The 22,990-nt window shown below is 38.3% G+C and overlaps 1 pseudogene and 1 gene segment (V, D, J or C); both read left to right on the forward strand.

Annotated features, from left to right (window-relative positions):
- Nucleotides 1–22,990, forward strand: part of LOC126495212 (Ig heavy chain V region 3-like) — a 160,993-nt gene that overhangs the window by 19,669 nt on the left and 118,334 nt on the right.
- On the forward strand, nucleotides 17,829–18,333 carry LOC126495228 (Ig heavy chain V region 102-like; annotated as a pseudogene).

Below are 22,990 nucleotides of genomic sequence, written 5' to 3' on the forward strand. Positions count from 1 at the left end.
TATTGTTGAAATCAAGGGAAAAAACCATTTTTGCAGGAATCTGTGGGGAAAGTTCTTAGAGAAGTGGATAGTAGGACACAAGTGTTATGACTGGGAGAATGGGAAAATGGGGGCGGGTATTTATCTGCTAATGGTAGGAGGAGAAAATTAAGGAGAGAGCAATATGAAAAGGAGAGGGATAAAAAACATTGCGGGTGACTGTAAGTTGAGACTGCTCGTTTGTTTCCCAGACACCCAGACACAAATAATCACACACAATTTTATTAATCACAATATTGTTTAGTTGATGACTCAAGTATTTTTCTATCTAGCTCTTACAATTTAAATTAAGCCATTTCTATTAATCTGTTTGTCACCAGGAGGCCGTGGCCTACTGCTAAATTACTGCATCTTTCTCCTTTGGTAGTTTCATGGTACCTCCCTGACTCTGGCATCTTTCTCCCTGCATTCAGTTTAGTTTTCCTTCCTTGTTCTAGTCTGCCCTGCCATGGACTGATGTAACCTGTTCCAAAGGTTCCCAAATCAGAGCACAAGATATGCAGGAAGATATGCAAATATGACCTTCCTCTGCTTGTGAAAACCAGCTCTGCCCTGACCCTGCACGTCACACACAGGACTCTAGCCCTGTCTTAACATCTGAAGATCAACACAGAAAACATTACAATCAACATGGGATTGGGGGATTTTCTTGGTTGTTGTTTTGAAAGGTAGATAACAAGGAATACTGAGTGCAAGAGTAGGTGTGAGTGATAGAGACAGTAGATGTGTGACAGTTTCTTGATCATTGTTGTCTCTGTTTGCAGGTGTACATTGTGAGGTGCAGCTGGTTGAGTCTGGTGGAGGACTGGTCCAGCCCAAGGAGTCACTGATGCTTTCCTGTGCAGCCTCTGGATTCACCTTCACTAGCTATGCCATATACTGGGTCCACCAAGCTCCAGAGAAAGGTCTGGAATGGGTTGCTGCCATAGGAGTTAAAAGTAATAATTATGTAACCTATTAAGCTGCTCCGGTGAAAGACAGATTCACCATCTCTGATGTAGTGAAAGACCCCCATATTTGAAAGACCCCCCCATGCCCATGTACTATGTTAAACTTTGCTGAAATTCAGCTGGGCCCCACAGCTCAGCCGATGCTAAAACTGGATATCTATGGGTTGCAGACTCACTGACTAGGCTAAGAAGAGGGGATCCTCCACCCCCCCCCCCAAGGCAGTCTATCTAAACTGTCAAACTTGCTGCAGAGTGCTCTATCTAGCTTTGTGGTTTTTCGGGGCTACTCCACCCCCTCCAAGACATCCTATCTAAATTGTCAACCTGCTACAGGGTGTTTTATCTGGCTTTATGTTTTTTTTCGGGGAAATTCGGGAATAGACATGGGGCTGCCCCCAGGATGAGCTAAGCCCGTCAATTTGAGAACCAATGAAATGCTGTTGCTAGACAAGCCTCTTATGTAACTCCTAAATCCTTATAAATACATGATGTGCCATCAGCCTGGCTTACTCAGTAACTTAATTGTAACTTAGTTGCTGCAGCATCCACAGGTGCCTGTGTATATTTAATAAACAGCCTCATGCTTTGCATCCAGTGGATTGGTTCTGGTTCTTGGGTGGAGGACTCTTCCATAGAAACCTCTCCCAGAGAGAGAATCTCAGTAGGTGTTGCTTTCTATTTGTTAATGGGCCAAGCAGTGTTTAAACGAATACAGTTTCCGTGTAATTATTTTGGGTAAAGCTAGCTGGGTGGCGGCAAGCAGCCCTGCCGCTCCCACTACTACAGAGTGGCACCCAACGTGGTAACTAAATCCACTTAAAAACCCAAGAAGCTTAAAAATAAGGGAGAGAGAGTTTAACACAGATTTTTGCTGTTTGTTGGTGGCGTGCTATAGAGAGATTTCCTGATTCGGCAACAGCAGCAGAAAAAACACTGCGTCATTTTAAAGTGAGGCTTCCTGGGACTGTGCTGCTAGTGCAAACTCTGGCTTTAAAGCATTTCAATGACATTTATGAGACTGGATGTCTGTGTTCCCACTCGGGATCGAGAGAAAAGTAGCTGAGACCATGCCCTTGGCTCAGCTCTTCCTGCCTGGGCAGATGGCAGAATCAGAATTGGTCAGGCAGGAGAGCATGGCAGATTCCTGCCGCCATACAGAGACATGTTTTCAGACTGCACAGTGCTCTGCATGTAAGATTTGGCTGTAACTTGGATGAAAAGAGTTTAGTTGCTGCACACTCAGTCTCAGAATTAAACTGCTGACTATGGCTCCAATGTGGACTTGCTGTGTGCCTGGAACTGTGCGCAGCTCAGGGGCACCAAATGGATCTGAGGCTGGAGCGGCTTCTCCATGCTGAACTGTGCTGACCTCAGGCAGGAACGATCGTAATTACCATAATAACAGAGCAGTTAAGGTTTAGGCTGGGCAGGACACAGGCAGTACTGTATTACCTGTACATGGTGCAACTTAAATTTTTAAGAAATTTCTTTCTGGTGCTCCAATGTGGGTCTCTGATTCTGTCTCCTTTCATTGCCTGATGAAGGTTAATATTCAGGAGGATGCCTATATGTTTTTCTTTGGGTTCTCCTTCTTATTTAGCTTCTCTAAGATCACGAGTTATAGGCTCAATGCCATTTATTTATGTCTTAAAACCAAATATGAGTGAGTACATCCCATGTTCCTCTTTTTGGGTCTGGCTTACCTCACTCAGGATAGTGTTTTCTACTTCCATCCATTTGCCTGCAAACTTCAAGAAGTCCTTGTTTTTTACTGCTGAGGATGTTCTATCGGGAACTCACCAAGGCCAGCTGGCCTGGGTCTGAAAAAGCCCGGGATAAAACTGGTCTCGCTGAACATAGTGGACAATGAGGACTACTGAGACCTCAAGAATAATGGCAATGGGTTTTTGATCCTTCTGCACGTATTGGCTTTGTGGTAGCCTAGGCAGTTTAGATGCTCACCTTACTAGACCTGGATGGAGGTGGGTGGTCCTTGGACTTCCCACAGGGCAGGGAACCCTGATTGCTCTTTGGGCTGAAGAGGGAGGGGGACTTGGTTGGGGGAGGGGGAGGGAAATGGGAGGCAGCAGTGGGGAAGAGACAGAAATCTTTAATAAATAAATAAATAAATTTAAAAAATTTTAAGAAATTTAAAATTTTAAGAAATGCTCCTGGATAGTAAAGAAAAAAAAATTACAGATTCAGACAGACCACTAAATGGATCACAATGTTGGATGAGTATACGTAGGCTTGAGAGAGAGAAGAAAAATTGGAGAGAATAAATTTAAAAGGGTAAAGTCTCTAAAGAGACAGAGTACAGATAGTTATAGATTAAAAGAAATAAAGAAATATAAGCCATGTAAAAATGGAAAATTCACAGAGAGTCTGGATTATGTACATTGTGTTTTCTTTAAAATGTTTGACTGTAAAGGAGTTAAGTACAGAGAGACATTTCATTATATGGGCTGCCAAGTGGAACCGAATGGGTATAAGGGTATTATGACTTCAGAATTTGGGTCTAAGGGTATGATGCTTTGGAGAGGGTCTTCTTTCGTTTTCACAGAGGATGAGACCCCATAGATTGCTTCTATCCCAATATGGTATGATAGACCATGCCCTCCTGAAAGGTTGCTGTAAACACCTTCAAAAAATTACTTCACTCAACTGCCAACTGAGATGACCCTGGCACACAGGTTACACCATGAAAAATCTAAATAACAGTGCCCCCATTTAGCAGGAAGCAGTTTGGAGAGAAAAAACTGTGCCCATGTTCCCAAATATGGTTTATAAATGTTTTTTAAATTTAAAGGGGGATATGATATAGATATAAATAATTTACATTGGTATAAATTTTGATTTATTGGCATAAGGTTAAGTTCAATTTTGTTATATGTATATGTATTTCTGATCTTGATTAAGACATTGTGATTGTATAGTTCATTTAAAAATGTAATGTATAATTAAGAAATATATGTTGTTAATGGATAATCATCGATAATAGTCAAGCTTGTAGTCATGTTAGTTAGATTTTCTAGATACATAGAGATATATTTCAGCTAGATAGTCATTCTTCATATCGTTCAATGACTACAGAATATGGCATTTAATGTTTTAATAATTTAGGGCTTTTTATGACAATGAGACACGTCTGCTCCTGGCAGCACCAGCTACTTCGAGAGGAAGAAGGGCATTGAAGAGGATCCTTATGGAGTTGGATAGCCATTTGGGCAAGAAACTGCTCTTGCCTGGACTATTGCATAAACTGGACACAGAGAACCCGCAGAGAGAGGACTGCTGAATTTGCCTAAAGGTGAGATGATCTTTCGGGGCTCCTGACTCATGAAAGAGTTGTGTGACATTCTGCAGGACACAGCAGAAAATGACTGAACTGTCTTGGAATTTCCTGCTTCATGGAAAAGTCTGCTGAATACTATGGGCCTAAAGGCTGAAGATTGATGCCCCAAGGGTACAGAGGAACTTTGGGTGACTGTACAGGCAGCGATATGCCTCTGTCATTTTTAGAGTTTGGACTTAAGTAATATTATATCCTTCTGGAGTCTTTGATGGAGTTGAAAAATGGTTAGTTATAGTTATAGTTTTCCTTAGTTATTATAAAATATAAAATAGATATAGATATTATAACTATAATTCTTGCTTTATAACTGTTTTGCTATATGTAATTTTACTATGTTAAAATGAAAGCCTTCTTTTTTGTTTAAACAGAAAAAGGGGAAATGATGTAGGTGTTGCTTTTTATGTGTTGCTTTCATTGGTTAATTAATAAAGAAACTGCCTCAGCCCTGGTAGGACAGAAAATTAGGTAGGCGGAATAGACAGAACAGAATGCTGGGAGAAAGAAGCTGAGTCACACAGTTGCCATGATTCTCCCACTCCAGACAGACGCAGGTTAAGATCTTTCCTGGTAAGCCAGATCGTGGTGTTACACAGAATATTAAAAATGGGTTAGACCAATATGTAAGAGCTAGCCAATAAGAGGTTAAAACTAATGGGCCAAGCAGTGTTTAAAAGAATACAGTTTCCATGTAATTATTTTGGATAAAGCTAGCCATGCGGGTGGCCAGGCGCCAGTAATGTAGCCCACCGCTTCTATTACAACACATCTCCAGAGATGATTTCCAAAGCAAGATCTTCCTTCAAATGAAAAACCTGAGAACTGAGGACACAGCCATGTATTACTGTACACGGGACCCAATGAGGACTCTTGTGTGAGAGCCCAGCCAAAAACCTCTCTGCTATGACCAGTGACCAGCAGGGGGCAATCAGCATACATGAAGCATTGAAGTAGGCATAATTAGTACTTTTCTGTTATTATCTGGGAGCCTTCTCCATCTGATGGTTTTCTGGGGATCCTTTTTGCAATTACATACTCTAAAAATTGTTGCTGTCTTTGAAAATAAGCAAGTCCTTCTTTGGTTGATTTTCTTAAAACAAATATGACATCTAATCCTAACTCAACTACATGCAGAAAAGTCTATGAGACCAAGAGTGGTCCCCAGGATCAGCTGCAGGGGAAGCTCAGGAAACTCTAATAGACTTTTCATTCAGACAGCGGGTAGTAAAGACCCTTGACTGGAGCAATGTTATTAATTCTAGAGGATCCAAGTGGAAGGAGGGGCCAGGCTCATTCACAGTTAAACATTATGTTCTCCAATCCCCTCTCCTCTTCTTAAGGACTGTAATATATGGCTAAAACGTGATGGAAATGAAATTTTAATAAAATGCTTTTCCTAACTGCCTTTCTTCATTGTATCCTCTGTTTCTCTGTTGAATTGCAAAATTACAGTTCTGACTGTTGTGCACCTAATTCAGTGCTGTCCCTCATCTGGAGTTAAGGGATAGCTTAATGTGTGGTCTGAGAACTATGTATCCTGTGTGTTTTTAATGTAGATTCCCAGCTCCTGATCTGGCTGACTTCAGTTATGAATTCTTTCTCACTATATTCATAAATTTCCTGATAAATCTGGCTTTAAGATTCAAAGAGTGAGCAGCTTTTAACTGACGAAAAAGATCCAAATGTTTGTGAAAATGTGAGCATATGCTTCTCTCAATCCTATATCAATATTTTGAAAAAGAAATATTTCATCATATAAATTCTGATAACCACTTGCAAATGACAAATTAGTTTTCTCAGAGGGAATCTCACAGGGGAAACAGACCACTCTCAATGATATTCCCAGCAGTAGGTGCCCAAAACAAGATCAACTCATTTACAACTTTTGTGGTTCTTTGTCTATCACAGGGCATTGCATTTGGTTTTCTGCTTTATTCTACTGCACAGACCCTTTGCATATATATTATGATCTCATGGAGTTCCTGACTATGTTAATGTCTCTCTCTCTCTCTCTCTCTCTCTCTCTCTCTCTCTCTCTCTCTCTCTGTGTGTGTGTGTGCGTGTGTGTGTGCATCTAAATCTGTATCTTGTGCTCTTTCATTACCACATTTTCACATTTGGTTGTTTTGTCCTCTTTCCATTTTTCCCCTTGTCTTTATTTTAGGCTCTTTCACTATTAATCCATAGGAACCTCTTTTTTTTTTTTTTAGAGAGATAGGGTAATTACGACTGTGGATATGAGGAGAGGTGGGGAGAAACTAGGAGGAGTAGAGGAAAGGTCCTGTAATCAGACTATATTATATGTAACATTTTATTTTAACAAGAAGAAATGAAAGAAAAATCTGAATGAAATGATTTCTAAATATAATTTCTGTTGGACCTCTGATTTTCTCTGCCATTTTCATTTCACACAATTTATTTGAATAACCAGTTCATGTTAATGGCAGAACTGAAAGAGAGTTTTGAAATTTATATTGACCCCATATTCACAGCCTTCCCCAGTGTTGATGCCGTGTCTACAGTACAAATCTGTCACAGAAACGAAACCTGCACTGACATCCCATTACCTCCCAAAGTCCATGTACTATATGGGGGCTCAGCCTACTTCTGTAGAGCACTTAGTTTTGAATAAAGTGGGGGACCATAACCAGGATGGGATCTGGCACTAGAAAAATTTCCACGGATTAACATCAATAGGATGACTCTTTACTAACAGTCACTACTTAGGTTCTTCTAGGTGTCAGTCTCTCCATGAACAAATGTGATGCTCTGTGACTAATATGGAGAATGTCATGCTAAGAATGGCTTTTGGTGAATATAAGTTCCCTTGGCCAAACATATATTAGAAGCTTTGCAATCCTAGGTAAATTAAAATTTGCTCCTTGAACTCATTTCACATTTGGTCTGCCTCCTCTTATATAGATGAATACCTCCACCCCATAGATGATTTCATATTACTGCCAATATATTTCTTTTTTTCAATTTTGAAATATTTATTAGGAAGTTTTATAAATATGTGTAAAGGACTTTCGTTACTTTTACTCTCATTCCTCTTTCTCATCTTTTACCTTTCTTGCTACACATCGTTCTCTTAGTTCTTTGTCCTCCTTTATATGTGACCAATGGCATTTAAGTTGAATTTCTTCACTGAGTGGGGGAAGGAGTGCTGTCAAGTAGATGTACTGCAAGTGTTACCAGAAGATGTATGACTGAAGAAATTGCAGTCCATTTCTCAACATCCATTTTGTCAACAGACATTCAAGTAGGGGTGAAGCCTTGGATTCTCTGCTACTGTCCATGATGAATCTGTGAGATTCCCAATCTTCTGCAAGTATCATGAATAGGACCATAGCTACTTCTTTAATACATACTTCTTGAGTACTTCTTGAATGCATAGCTATGGTTTATATAAGAAACATCTCTAATGCACATATATTCTCATTTATTTATTTGACTTGTTTTCTGCCTCTATTCTCCAGTGCAGTCAGAGGCATAGATGAGTTGATAGAGCTGTTATGTAGATCAAATACTCTAATATCACATACTCTCAGCAGTTAAAGATTTCTGTATTTTAATTACAGATTTATTTAGTAATTTAATGCAATATGAAGCTTCTCTTTGAATGCTACGCACAATGCTAGTGTCTGACAAACTCTCAATAAAGGTAACCAATAGATATGTGAATATAGTTTTTAGTTTTTTTAATAGTGTTTTTATTTTTTATTTTTGAGTAGTAAAATCAAATTCATGTTCTTATGCATGTGATGTTAATCAGGAATGAGCATATAGAGTGTTTCTAAATAGCTTTTAAAATAATTTTAAACATTAAACTATAGAAATTAAAGTAAATATGTTGAAATAAAATTGAGGGATGTTGACACAAATATACAGCCATAGCATTAATAGTAGAGGTCATTTCTGTCACCACCCATGGCTCTGCAGGACAGTAATAATATGCAAAGAAAAAATCTTCTCTTATCCTTTGATCACTAAATATCTACTCAACACCAGCAGTTAGAGAATGAAAAAAGAGAAGGAGGAGACATTATAAGAGGACTGTGTCTGACACTATAGACAAAGTTACAGAAACAGGGTCCTAAGACTGGAAGGGGTCATCATAGACTCACCAATCCCTATGGAGTAAATGGCAGCAGAAGTAGAACAGGAAGTTGTGCATTGAGATTACAACAGACCCTGATTTCCATTGTAAATTTCATTACACTCAGAGCTTATGGTGTAGCTGACATGTGAGATATCCATGCTATAACACCAGAGAGGTTCTTTGTTAAATAGAACCCATATGTTAACCCGACAAAGGCCACATTACATTCCTATTGCCTCTGTATAAGCATGAAGCACTTATTAGCATAGATTAAGGTCATGTAGGACTCACAACCCTCAGAAACGTTTTGTGAGTAAGTGTCCCAATACTTCACAGATGATATCATAGGTATCCATAGTCCTGCTGATCACTGGTGTTGTCATGGACAGCAGTCTCCAATGTTCTGTGCTAGTGTCTTTTGGACCATGATAATCTCAATGGACCTTCTCACATCACATTTAATTGTTGACCCTAAGGAGATTCATGTGTCCCTTGAACCTTGAACCATTATAGTGTAAATCACATTAATGTATGTGATGAATTGATTATCAGTGGGAAAGAAGAGCTCTGTGTGCACAAAGACCAGGATGGAGCAAATAATGCACTTCCTTAGACAGATTTGAGGCTCATATCTCACCACATTGCTGTCTAAAACAGAATCTTCTTTCTGTTCTTTCTCAAACAGGATCAATTGTTGATCTAACAAATACCCTTCCTCATGAGTATTTATATATATTACAGAGGTTCTGGTTGTAAATAATACCATGTCTGGGTGTATATAAAAGGATCTCCATAATCTCTACAGCAGCACATTATTACACTTTTGTCCCTAGTCCCAGAGCACACATGGTTTCAACATTGATTGGTGCTGGATCATGCTCTGCCTGGTGGCAGCAGCTACAGGTAAGTGAATCTTTAGTCTTAGGCCTGAGGAAGGGAATGAGGGTGAAGTAACTATAACAGCCACTATTTCCTCTCCACAGGAATCCATTTTCAGCCTCATCTGCAGAAGTCTTTGTCTGAATTGAGGGTTCCGGAGCTTCAGTAAAGGTGTCCTGCAAGGATTTTGATTCATGTCTTCCCCCTTTCCAATATGAGTTGGGTGAGGCAGATGCTAGCATGTGGGCTTGAATGGATTTGAAACATACTCGCAAACATTCTTAGAATAAACTACAGGTAATAAGTTTGAGGACAGAGCCACAGTCTATGCATACACCATTTTCAACACAGCCTACATGAATCTCAATATCCTGACACCCGTGGACTCTGTTATCAATTACTGTGCAAGACACAGAGTCACAGCACACATCTGAGACATTTCAGGAACTCTGAAGGAGCAAGAAGCTGCTTTGCTGCTGAGAGGACAGAGAAGAGTAAAATGTAGACTTGTTCAGAATTATCGATAAATGTTGAATAAATAAATAACAGGACTAAGATTGAATTCTATTGCATAGGCATTTTCCTAGTGACACTTCATAAAAGATTCAGAAAGGATGAAGCTTCATATTACTAAAGTCGATACATAGCCCCATGTTGATATTAATATCAGCACAGGTTACTACCATAACTGGGTCAATATCTTTGAGCAGAAGTGTTTGATCACCTAGTAAATCAAACTCTAATTTTCAGGAGATGTCCAAAATTACTTTTCAATTACTATTAAAAATGATTTCATCATCCAGTTTTTATTCATGAGATCAGAGGGGTAGGTTCAGAGATTAACCACTGATCACAGGTTCCACACTCATAGTCTTCCTAACTCCCAATACCCTTCCTTGTATTCACAGCATACTGCATTGCACTGAACCACAGAGACACAATCACATGTTCTACAGTTTTGAGGATACATACTCAGTTTGAATGAATATCGAAGCAAGGAGAAACATAGAGACACATGGCACTTGTGATCTCTGGGGCTTGTCATTGAGAAGGGTAGCTGAGAACAGTGACCTGTCTGCTTGCTCTTTCATCACAGAGTTCCTCCCCAATGAGAAATCTGAATGCTGTGAATAGATTTTATAATCCTCATAATACCTTTTAGCAAGTGTGAATATTCTTCTCCAATTCTAAGTTAGAACCTTGCAAATGTGTGCTGAATCAAAATTCTGCTATACTCATTGATTGGTGTCTTGTGCAATTGTCCTAATAGAGGTATCATCCATCAAAATATGGAAACAGAAGCAGACCCACTGAGAATCCCACAGGAAAGTTGGAGAAAGTATAGTAAGAGCCAAGGGATCAAGGACACAACAAGAAAACTCAGAGAATCAACTAACCTGAGATCATAGGGATTCACAGAGACTGAACAGGCAACCAGATAGCCCGCAAAGGAATGGTCTAGGTCCACTGCATATATGTTAGAATTGGGTATCTTGTGGAATTCCTAACAATGAGGACAGGGAATGTCTAAAACTTTTTTACTGGCTTTGGGAACCTAGTTGTCATACTGTGTCTCCTTGCTCAATCAAAGTAGAAGGAGGTGATTAATTCTACGGTACCTTGATTAGCCATATTTTGTTGGTACTAATGGGAGACCTGTCCTTTCCTCAACAGAAATGGAGAAGGAGTGGAAAGGAGGGATATGTGTGGGGAGGGACTGCAAGAGAGAAGGGAGCAGAAAACTGTAGTCATGATGTAAAATACGCAAATTTATATAAAAATTGAAAATAGGAAATAATACATAAAATACCAGTGACTCTCCAAAGCACATTACTGCTTTCCTCCAATGGCAACATGTGGATTGATCAATATGTAGAAAAATTTATAGCATCTAACATGCTGCAAACCTTTAACTGAAGGTCCACATACATAGCTGCTTTACATTTCTGCTAGAAGGGCCACAACATCTTATATTGCATGCAAGAGACCTCAGGCTTCTGAGCTGATAATGATTTTTGGGTCCATAGTCATAAATTGGTGAGTAATAGAGACATGTCATTACTACTTGCACTTCTCATGACACCAGATTACATACATACCATTTTGTGTCTCCCTTCTGTGATAAGAGTTGCCTTTCCAAGAACACTTAATCTCTGGGATTTCAGAACAGAGTTCACTTTCAGTGAAGAAATATATAGTTACTTCTTCACTTGCTGAATCTTGGAATTTTATCAGATTCTTTTTTCAATTCTTATGCCCACACTCAAAGCATACAATGTCTTGTCTGACTTAAGTCTCTTTTTAATAGACAGAAGGTATCCATATCCTATAATTGACTCTGTTTTTTTAGAACCACAAAGATTCATGAGGATTTCATTAATTTTTTCTAGATGCCAATCAATGTACCAAGTCTTTCTCATGAGTAATCTTATATGATTACACATTGTGGCCTGTAATTGCTTTTTATCCTTTACAGTGATCTAATTGTGTCATGAGGTGTCCCTTCAATAATAAGCAATGGGTACACATTTAATAAACCTTCACAGATATTCTCCTTGATTTGTACAGTCTAGTTGTTCTGTCAATAGTAATTCCAGATACTGATTCATGACATTCCAGAGGAGGGGAATGTAGAAGTTATCTCTAACATCCTCCACAGGTAAATTACCTAGCAGACACTCCAGACCTGCAGAAACACATCTAATTTGGTTCTTGTTTCAGATGAGATATCTGACCACTGAGGAAACCATGGTGTTTCCATCTGTGAGTTAGAAAGTGAGATAGGTATGATCCAGGTTTAATATGCAAATCTATCTGTAAAGAGACTCAGGAATAGCGCAAGTCATATTCACGCCCTTCAGTGGTGAAGATGCATCTAACATAGAAGCAATAACACAAGGAACTACTGTGCATTTATGGTTCATAAAACCAGGTGCCAGACAGATGTGAATTGGGAAATAATCCACAAGTAAAAGGTGGATGAGAATGCTAGAAATCAATGTGTTCATGTATTTTTTGGGGGGAAAGTCTCACATAGTTCCACAGACATTGCATCAGATCAGCATATGCTGCTAAATCAACACTGGTTTACCTTAGGAGCAGACTCACATGCCATGTCTCAAGAATTTCAGGGCCCAGGCATTTTGTGAATATATTTCATTTTATGAGGAGGATGTCTCTGTGAAGCCATATGGATTAAGCAGGCAAAGACTCCTGTACATTGTCACACACGATAGCCCTCAGCATCCCACAAAACTAGACTGAGGGGAAGACTTATGGACACCACTTTGACATGTACAGGAGAAGAAATGCCAAATTTAGTCCATTTAGTCTCATGAACTGTACTGAGAACTATTCCTTTATAATGAGATGTTGCCCGGAGGGTGCTACCTTATGAACTAAAAGACCCAATGACATCATACCAATTATGGTCAGTGATAGAAGAGAAACCATACAACTGACTGGCTCAACCTGCTTTTCTCCTGCAATATTATGCACAAATGGTTCACGGTCCTGAAGTTAGAACAAAACATATGTGAGTAGCTTGGCTTTCTGTAGCATGAATTTTTATTTTAATATTTGTAGATACACTTCAGAAATTTAAACAGGAATATTGACAAAATACTGCGTAGTTTTCTTGAATTTTCTCATTCCTAGAAGCACCTTCTAAATTGATCCTTTCTTGTGAAAACTTTCAACACTTTGAAACCTTTACTAACACATTCTCTGGCCAAGAATAAGAAGATCCTGAATTCAGAGAGGGAGACAGAGCGAGAGAAAACTGTCTAAAGAGATATACGCTCTACCCCTGAGGATTCTTGTCAAAGGATCATCTCTACTCTTTCATTCTCTTAAATACTTTATGGTAAATATATTGGGTTGGATTTCACATTGGCCTGACTTTTATCTCCTCAATGTGAAAGTGTTTTCCTTGAGTTGTTACCTGGTCTGTGAGTGTCACCATTGTTCCTCCTCTTTCTTTTGACTCCTGTATCTGAGTGTTTCAGGAATTCATACATTAACACCTGGGGGATACAGCTGAACTCAAGATCCTTTGAGTTTTTCTGAGCTCAGTTTCTCTCTCCCAGTTGTAACAAGATGAAAGCTTCAAAGACCCAGGTCTGTTCTTATTTTGTGTATTACAAGCAGGAACAGCTAGAACTGGATCCACCCAAGCAGATCCTGGCATCAAGAGAGATATTGACAGTCATATAGGCATAATTTAAAATCAGTTTCTCAATTGTCCAATCAGCATCACCTAAGAACCAGAGCCATTTTTTCCCTGAAGCTGAGCTCTGTGAGCACTAAAGTGGCAGGGATGCTGGTGCTCATGGCAGACAATGCCACTTCTTTGTAAGAATTAACAAACCAACCTGCAGGGGATCTCAGAACCAGAAGGGGGCACAATAGTACCAAGAATCTCTAGTAAAAAGATGAGGTTTGAGTGGAGGTTAATCCGTATTCTATTAAAATCTACTAGCTGATCTTCACCTGCTGTGATTGACATGTGATGTTTTTATGCTAAGGAACAGTAAAAATTATTTATTAAATTTTCAGAGGTGTAAATTTTCTTGCTTATTTTACTTACTTTTCATTTACCGTTTATATATTTTTAAAATAAATTTTAATGCAATTTATTATAATTACTGATATCTATCTTCTAACTTTTTCTAGATTCTTCCTTCCTCCCTACCATCCAGCTCTTTCTCTCTGTAAAAATCTCTGTAAAAAGCAAACAAACAAAAAAGGTTAAAAATAGAATTAAAACAATCAAAAATACACAGATCGCAGAAACGCACACATACACACACACACACACACACACACACACACACACAGAGAGAGAGAGAGAGAGAGAGAGAGAGAGAGAGAGAGAGAGAGAGAGAGAGACCAAATCTAAAGTACACCAAACAAAACCAAAAAAAATTTAGGCAATTAAATCCTGGAACCATAGCATGAAGCAAACACATATTAGATGAAAAGAAATGCAGTATAAATTGATATGACAGGAAATATCTACCAACATACAATTGAGGTCCTTTTGTGTTGGCCATCTACACCTGGGCATGGATCCACCCTTAAGTGTGGTTAATATACCCAATGAGACTCAATTACAATAAACTAATTCTTACTTTGCAAGCAAAAATTGCTGAAACTTCTTGCTTTGGGTTGAGAGTTTGTGGGTGTCTGTTAGTCTCTCTCTCTCTCTCTCTCTCTCTCTCTCTCTCTCTCTCTCTCTCTCTCTCTCTCTCTCTCTCTCCCCCTCTCTCATCACCGGAAAACCATTTGGATAGAATCTTTGCTGGATAGAATCTTTGCAGGCATTGTGCATGCTTTCATAAACTCTGTAGGTTCATGTATGCTTCAGTCCTGTTATGTCTCTAAGATATTTTCCTTAGGACACCCAGTCTGCTCTGGCTCCTACAATCTATTGAGTTTTTAATTGTTTCCAGTCTAACTATTGAGTTATTGGGGTCAACTAAGGACAATTTCAATACCTTATACTGATTTTATACCCGTCGGGCCTCTCTGACCATTAACTCATAGAGAGTTATTCTAATTTGTCATTGAGATGATAAATTAATAACTCATGTATTTGGAAAGCAGCACTGTTCACCCAGGCAGGAACCTCTGTTTAAATGCTCACAGGTTAAAATATAATTCAAAGTTCGTTCTCGTGCTTTATACTAAGCTTTCTACAATAACCCAGCTAACCATAGATCATGATGAGAACAGATCACTGAAATAGCACTAACAGCTAAACTAACTACAAGTCTTATCTAACTTACCTAAATATAACAAGGTTTGCCTACAGTTTTCATTAATTCATTAGTTTTTATGTAAATGCTCTCTCATCAAATTATTATCTTAACAAAAAATATTGTCAACTAAAGAAAACTGCAAATTTAGAATGAGACAATTATTTACTGTTTATTATTTCACCATGTTCTGTTACTGAAACAACAATTATAATTTATTTTTCTCTTTATTCCATAGTAACTTAACTTTACTGTAAGCAATCTAACTTCATTTTGTCATGCAACACACACTCCATGTTGTCTACATCTTTATCTTTAATTCTGCTGCAAGATCCTGTATTTACACATAGCTTTCTTATAACCTCCAATTTTGGTTTGCCTTACACCAATTCCCGATTTCTCAGTTCCCAAGTCCCACTTCATGCTTGAGACTTTCTTTCTCCAGGGTCCCCCTCTGGTTTCCTCTTGTACCTGTTTTATTATACTTCTCCATTAATACCTCAGGCACTAATGATGCATTACTAGTCATTTGACATCTACAAATTAAACCACTAAGCAAGTATTCAAATTGTGGACTCACATAGATGAGAGAACATGAAGCATGTGTCTTCATGGATATGGGTGACCTCACTCAGCATATTTATTCCAGTCTCAACCATTTACTTATATAGTTCATGATTCTTGTTTTACTACTGAGTAATATCCCATTGTTCAATTGCCCAGGTTTCATTATCTATTTGTTCTTTGTTGGAAATCTAGGTTGATTCCATTTCACATCTGTTGTGAATGGAGTAGCAACAAATATTGATGTGCAAGTGCCTTTATAATAAGATGTATAGCCTCTTGAGTATACACTTGGAGTGATAAAACTAGAGTACAGAATAGTTTTATTTTGTATTTTTGATGAAGTTTCCAAACTCAGGACACTAATGTATCCTGTCGTGAACAGTGCATGAGGATCACCCTTTCTCCACAACCAAATATGAAGTTGTTATCATTTATTTTCTTGCTCATAGTCATTCTAACTGGGGTAAAATAGAACATTAAAGTTGTTATGAACTGCATTTCACTGTGAGATAAGGACTGTATCACTGTATGCCATAGATAAACCAACCAGAAATTGAATGGGAAATTCTCCCTTCAGCTTCTTTTCCTAATGTAGGAAGGTGTTATTCAGTCTGCATTGGGAAAAAGAACATCAATGATCATATAAACTACCATATGTTGTAGCCTTCAATAACAGCCTTCCAATAAGAACTGTCCACTAGTGTCTGAGAGTTATGTGATGATCAACTTTAATTACATTCTTTGAGTACATTTCTTTCTACTGGATTGATTCATCCAGGCTGATGATATGGTACTTGCCTAGTCTTATTGTAGCTTCCTATGCCATATTTTATGGATGTTCCTGAAATGTCTGCAATTTTCTGGGTGGAAACAGAAGAGGATGCATCTTGGGGAGACAGAAGTATGGGTGAGAGAGACGAGTAAGAAGAAACTTTGATTGTGATGTACTTTATGAGAAAAAAATAAAAATTTGAAGAAATATTGCAACATGAGAGGCAGGGCTTTCTCGCTGGCTAACTCCAAGCTCTGACTCTATTGGTATTGGATGAGAGATGAAAAAAGTATAATCACTTTTGGGAAAGTAGAGGCTTCTTCATCACCTTCTTTACTATGGAATGACACACCAATGTGTAAATAGATAGCACAGTTTGGACTTACTCTGCTATTAAGAAACAAAGCAGAGACTTTTTGGAAGGTCCCAAAGAAGACAGAGGAACATAGTTGAGGATAGACATGATTATACTATAATTTATACATAAAGGGAAATTTTATAGAATAGGCACAATTGTTTGGAAAAATGGAAATAACAATTTTATATATGTTTAGAATTTTCAGAGCTGTATATTTTACAACTGTGCATATTTCCCCCATAACAACTACACTTTATTTTCTAGATATTCCTGTTTTTGCTATATTCTGCTAGACAGTTTCATTTTTAAGTTGTTAGATATTTGCACAAATAGTTCTGTGTACTTATTCAATATATGAAAACTACTTAGAGTTTCATATATTGTCTGTTTTTCAGAGATAATTTTAATTAATACAGTTATATCCAGTTACATTGATTTCCTAGAGGTAATATAAGTTCCTTATTCTTTCAGATGAACTATTCCTATTATGTCACACATATAGCAATGTGTTCTTGGTGCAACCATCTCCTGACAGACATGAAGTTTATTTCCATAAATTATGGTAATTAGTGCTGCATTAAACATCAATATGCAAATATTTCCGAGGTATGTTTCTTTAGGTCATTTCAGTGAGTTTTTCTATGAAACCTTCTATTATGGCAAATATTAATCATGCGATATGAGGCTGTAATTTCTCAAAATTTAGTAAGTTTTGAAATTTCCAGTCATGGCCATTATCATCACAACCTCTATCTGTAAATCAAAATGACAACCTTGTCACAAAGTGGAGAAACTGCCTCAGGCCAGAATTGAGCGCTTAGGTCCTTTTCTTACACCCACAGCATCTGCAGAGCTGAGATAATGAAATGTCATGTGTTTCCTCAGACAGGATTAGGACTTGAATTTCACCATCCTCTTGCTTGACTCAAGTGTCCTCCCCACCTTCTCAAACTGGACTAGGTGTTTATTTAAGAAATCCCCTGTTCTTGAATATGCAAATTGCCTGCATGTATTATGGTAAATACAGGAATGTCCACCCCTAACAACAACATATGATCAGTGTCTTCTCCAGTCACTGAGCACACAAGGCCCACACCATGAGATGGAGCTGTATTATTCTCGTCCTTGTGTCAGTAATGACAGGTAAGGGATTTCTAATTCCAAATCTGAGGAGAAGACAGGGACTGAGGTGACAAGGTCTCTGACAATCTACTCTATTTCTTCACAGGTGTCCACTCCCAAGTACAGCTGCATCAGTCAGGGCCTGAACTGGGGAAACCTGGGACCTCAGTGAAATTGTCCTGCAAGGCTTCAGGCTATGCTTTCTCTAACTATTATATGCACTGGGTGAAGCAGAGTCCTGGACAGGGCCTGGAGTGGATTGGATGGATTTATCCTAGTAATGGTGCTACTAACTACAATGAGAAGTTCAAGGGAAAGGCCAAACTGACTGCAGACAAATCCTCAAGCACAGCCTACATGGAGCTCAGCAGCCTGACATCTGAAGACTGCGGTTTATTTCTGTGCTAGACACAGTGTTGCAACCACATCCTGAGTGTGTCAGAAACCCTGGAGGAGCAGGAAGCTACCCTAGGTCTAACATGACAGAGAAGATAAGCTTTAAGACATTCACAGAAACGAAATTCTGAATGTTGTTTTGTCTCTCACTTTTTTGTAACAACTTTTCAAAATTATTTCTGTGAAATAAAGGATGCTGATTTAGGATGACTAGTGTAAACCATACCTTCACAATCTCTTCAGCAATGAACACATTCATTGAAATGTTTCTTCATTAATAAAATAATAAAAAGTGAAAACTGTGATTATGAAGTATGATAAAAAGTGTCCATCTCTGGATTCTAAGAGAATGGGACATTTTGAAGGTAGTTTTTAATAAACTGAAATATGATTTTAACAGTAAAATCCAAATGATAACTCCTGGGAAAACAAAAGTCTTTGGAGTCTTAAATGTTACACAACTTCAGGTTTATAGTTAACTCTGGCTGTGTATTTCTGCAGAAGTTCCAGTCTCTTAGAATGCTAGACATGTGTCCAAATGCACTGCATATGAATATAATTCCTGTAAGTTGGTCAAGTATGATTAAATTACATTTCAGAAAAAAATATTAATCAAATCAATGGATGTACATGTTAATTGAGGGAGCTTCTGAGATCAAAGTTATTCCTTGGTCCCATATTTACTTCCTTCCCAGTCTCTGAAACCTGCCCCACAGTCTCAAACCTTTTGATGTTTGGATGTGTTGTACCATATAGATCTCACATTTCAACTACAACACAGTCTCTGGATGTAATGATGTTGGCAATGAAATCCACAGAGTCTGTTGGAATTCCCTCTGTTCACAACTTCCTTGTCAGATTCTGCTACCATTTGCTTCTTTAGTGTTGGTGGATCAACAGTGCCAGTTCTTGATTTGAAGAGTTTGCAAAGTTAGATAAGCTGAAGTTACCTCTGTCCTACACAGAGACTTGGATAGGCAAAAAATAATGTAGACAGATGATGAATATATTCTATAAAGATAAAAAATATAAACATTGTATTATGCCAGAATTTGAATAATAACTATAGCAGCTTTCGCCTGAGGATTTTTCTTGGGCACTCTGACAATTAAGAGTTAATAATACACTGATTGGGACGTGGGAGCCTTCCTGGGATGGCTTGAAGATTGTTTGGTCAAATATCCTTTTATTAACAGAAGTAACCATCCTGAGAACAACTTGCCATATGCCTGTAGGTTCTAAAAATTTTGGTTATTGTGTTAATGAGTAAAAATGATAACAGAGTTGTAGTATTTGCCACACAATTGCCTTAGTGTAGAGTGGGAAGAGGCTTGTAATCTGAAATGTGGCCAACTCCTATAGACCACCAAATCTTATTTACCTTTGCAAACTGACTTTGTTTTGATTATCTTATTCCAGAGTAAGTATAGGGACAATTGTTTCAAATATGTCTCATAAAATCATAAAGAAATAGCTTCTTTATGTGTGTCACAACACTCAAGGTGTAAAGAAGTTCTTCAAGTAGATAAGAACATCTCCCTAAAGCAGGGTATATTAGGGTCAGAACTGCCTTGAGGAAACTTAGAAATAGCATTCCTTTAAGAAAGCATAGACATATTTTATTAATGGACTCTTCAAATCAAGAACTGGCACTGTTGATCCACCAACACTAAAGAAGCAAATGGTAGCAGAATCTGACAAGGAAGTTGTGAACAGAGGGAATTCCAACAGACTCTGTGGATTTCATTGCCAACATCATTACATCCAGAGACTGTGTTGTAGTTGAAATGTGAGATCTATATGGTACAACACATCCACACTTTTTGTTTAATAAAATCAATATAGAAGGTCAAATAGGAATATATGAGCCAAATTAGAATCCTATTGCCGCTAAATAGGAAACTAGTTTGTGAACCACTTATTAGTACAGGTTAAAGATATTTTTGCATCAAGACCATGGAAACATTTTTGGAGACATTGTCCCAGGATTACCCAGCTGAAAACACCAGATTTGCATCATTCTGCTGATCACTGTGTGGAATGGACAACTCTACTGTCCAGTGTTCTGTGCCAATATCTCATGGGGGCAAGATAATCAATGCACCTTCTGGGCATCACTGCTGTGGTTGACTCATAGGAAGATCAGATGGCCCTGAACCACTGATAGGTGAATCACATTAAAAAACATGGGCGTAACAATATGATTCTTAATGGAATGAAAGAACTCTGTCTGCACAATTGTCAGTATGAACCAGGAATGTATTTCTCCAGACAGGTTCAGGACTTGAAACTCACCACCCTCACTGAGTAACACAGAAAACCTTGAACTTTTCTGACTGTATCAGACAGATTCATGTTTTTATCTAAGTGATATCCTTCCTCATTCATGTTTAAATTACAGGGATAATATTTGTAAATACAGTGATATCCCCATATGATACAGTACCACATGAATGAAATCTGTTCACTGTCCCTGTACCCAGGTTCTAGGCCTGGAATGAAGCTGGATCATTTTCTACCTGGTGGCTATAGGTAAGTGTATTCCTAGAACCCAACCTGAGTAGGGAGCCAGAGACTGAAGTGAAAATAGAATCCTTATAATAATTGTAAGGTCAAGGTTCCAGTAGAGCTGTCTAGAGCTGAACTGAGGAGTCTGGGAAGTGCAGGAAAGGTGTCCTGCACCGATTTTGACTCAGACAGCGTCTCTACTGGGTGAGGCAGAAGACTGAATATGAGCTACAAAGGATTAGGTGTATATTCCTAAGCACTGGTAAAACAAACTATAAACAGAAGTACCAGAAGAGAATCATACTGGATTCAGAAACAATATCCAACACATGCTACATGGTGCTCAGCAGTCCAATCTATGAGGACTCTGACATTTCTTATTGTGTAAGACACAGAGTCACAGTACAGATCTGAGGTGTGTCGGAGACTCCAAAGGTTCAGGAAGCTGCCTTGAGGCTGAGAGGACAGGAAAGAATAACCTGAAGTTCAAAATTTATGGTTAAGTGTAGAGGGAAGGAACATCTAGACTAAAATTTAATTCTCATTGCATAAAGAAATTTCTAGTAACCCTGAATACGAGGTTCAGGGAGCAGATAGTTTCAAATTAGTAAAATTGATACACATAGTCTCACGTTGATGTCAATGTGGACACACTTGTCTGTGAAAATTGGGTCAGTACTTAGAGCAGAAATATTTGATCACATATAAAATTAACATCAAATTCCTAGGTGATGACATAAAGACTGTTGGTTTATTATTAACAAAACTCATCCAGCAACACAGTTAATATTAATGAGATAGATCTGAGGGGTAGGTTAATAAATTAATCATTAATCACTGACTCCAAATTCATAGTCTACCTCTGTTCCAAGAGCCTGCACTACAACCACGGTATTCCTGTTACAGAATACTGACACACAGTGACACATGATGATCTCCTATAGTGTTTGCAATACTTGGGTGTTACAAGTATCATTGGTGCTTTGCTGAGGACTGTTTAGTTTGAGTAAATTTCTTAACAACAAATAGCACAGAGATATGTGCAGCTATAATCTCCAGGATTATGTTACTGAAAAGTATAGTTGATAACAGTGACTGACTTTGCATGTTCCTATAGCACAGAGTTCACCTCCATAAGAAATCTAAATTCTTTTGATTGATTGATGGTATCATCTTAGGAATGCCTTTTGGCTACTGTAAATTCTCTTCTCCAATTCTAAGTTAGAATCAATGCTACTATATGCTTAATTAAGAAGAATGCCTGAAGGATCAGTGAGTTTCCAAAGCACATTCATGTCTTCTTTCTCCGATTGCAAAGTGGTGATTGATCAATATGTAGAAGAATTTTGGCCTTCCTAAATAAAAACCAAATAGATTATTGAAGTATAATGAGGATATTTGCCAATATGGCTACATGACTGTAACTCAAGGTCTATTCAGATGCCTGTTGAGGAATTCTACTGGAAGAGCCTTGACATTTCATACTGCAGGCAGGATGATTTAGACTTCCAAGCTAATGATGATCATGCAATGAATAGGAAAAAAATGCTTAATACTGAAGAGAAATCTGTTTCTTTTTGTAGATGCTCACCAATGTGACAGCTCTTCTTCATGAATTTTCACATGGAATTTCATATTTGTGACTTAGATTTCCTTTCTGATGCTTGTCACTGACCTAATTTTGTTACCAGTCAGTTGATCCATATGAGATGAAGTATGGGCCCAAGTCCAATAAACCATCAAATATACCCCTTAATATTTTAATCTGTCTGATCCATCAATCATACTTCCAGATACTGATGCATGATTTTTTTCAAAGAGAAATGGATTACAGAGTTTATCTGTGATTTTCCTGGAGCCAATGTGCAGGGTGAGCATCTCGGAGACCTCCTGAAACATATCTAGTGTGGTTGATTCTACAGCTGAGATATTTGACTATTGAGGAAACGAAATTGTAAAAATCTGAGTGAATCAGAGTGAGGAGATAAGAGTCAGATTCCAGACTTATTCATCTCTGTAAGAGGGCTCAAAACAACTCTCAGATTCCATCTTCCACCTGTAAGAATTGCCACGATCAACAACACTGATGACAAATTATGCTGGAGAGTTTGTGGGGTAAAGGGAACAGTCCTGCATTGCTGCTGGGAATGCAAGCTGGTACAGCCCCTTTGGATGTCAGTGTGGTG

The sequence above is a fragment of the Alexandromys fortis genome, unplaced genomic scaffold, assembly GCF_014885135.2.
Source record: "Alexandromys fortis isolate MF-2015 unplaced genomic scaffold, M_Fortis_MF-2015_v1.1 scaffold_333, whole genome shotgun sequence".
NCBI classification, from domain to species: Eukaryota; Metazoa; Chordata; class Mammalia; order Rodentia; family Cricetidae; genus Alexandromys; species Alexandromys fortis.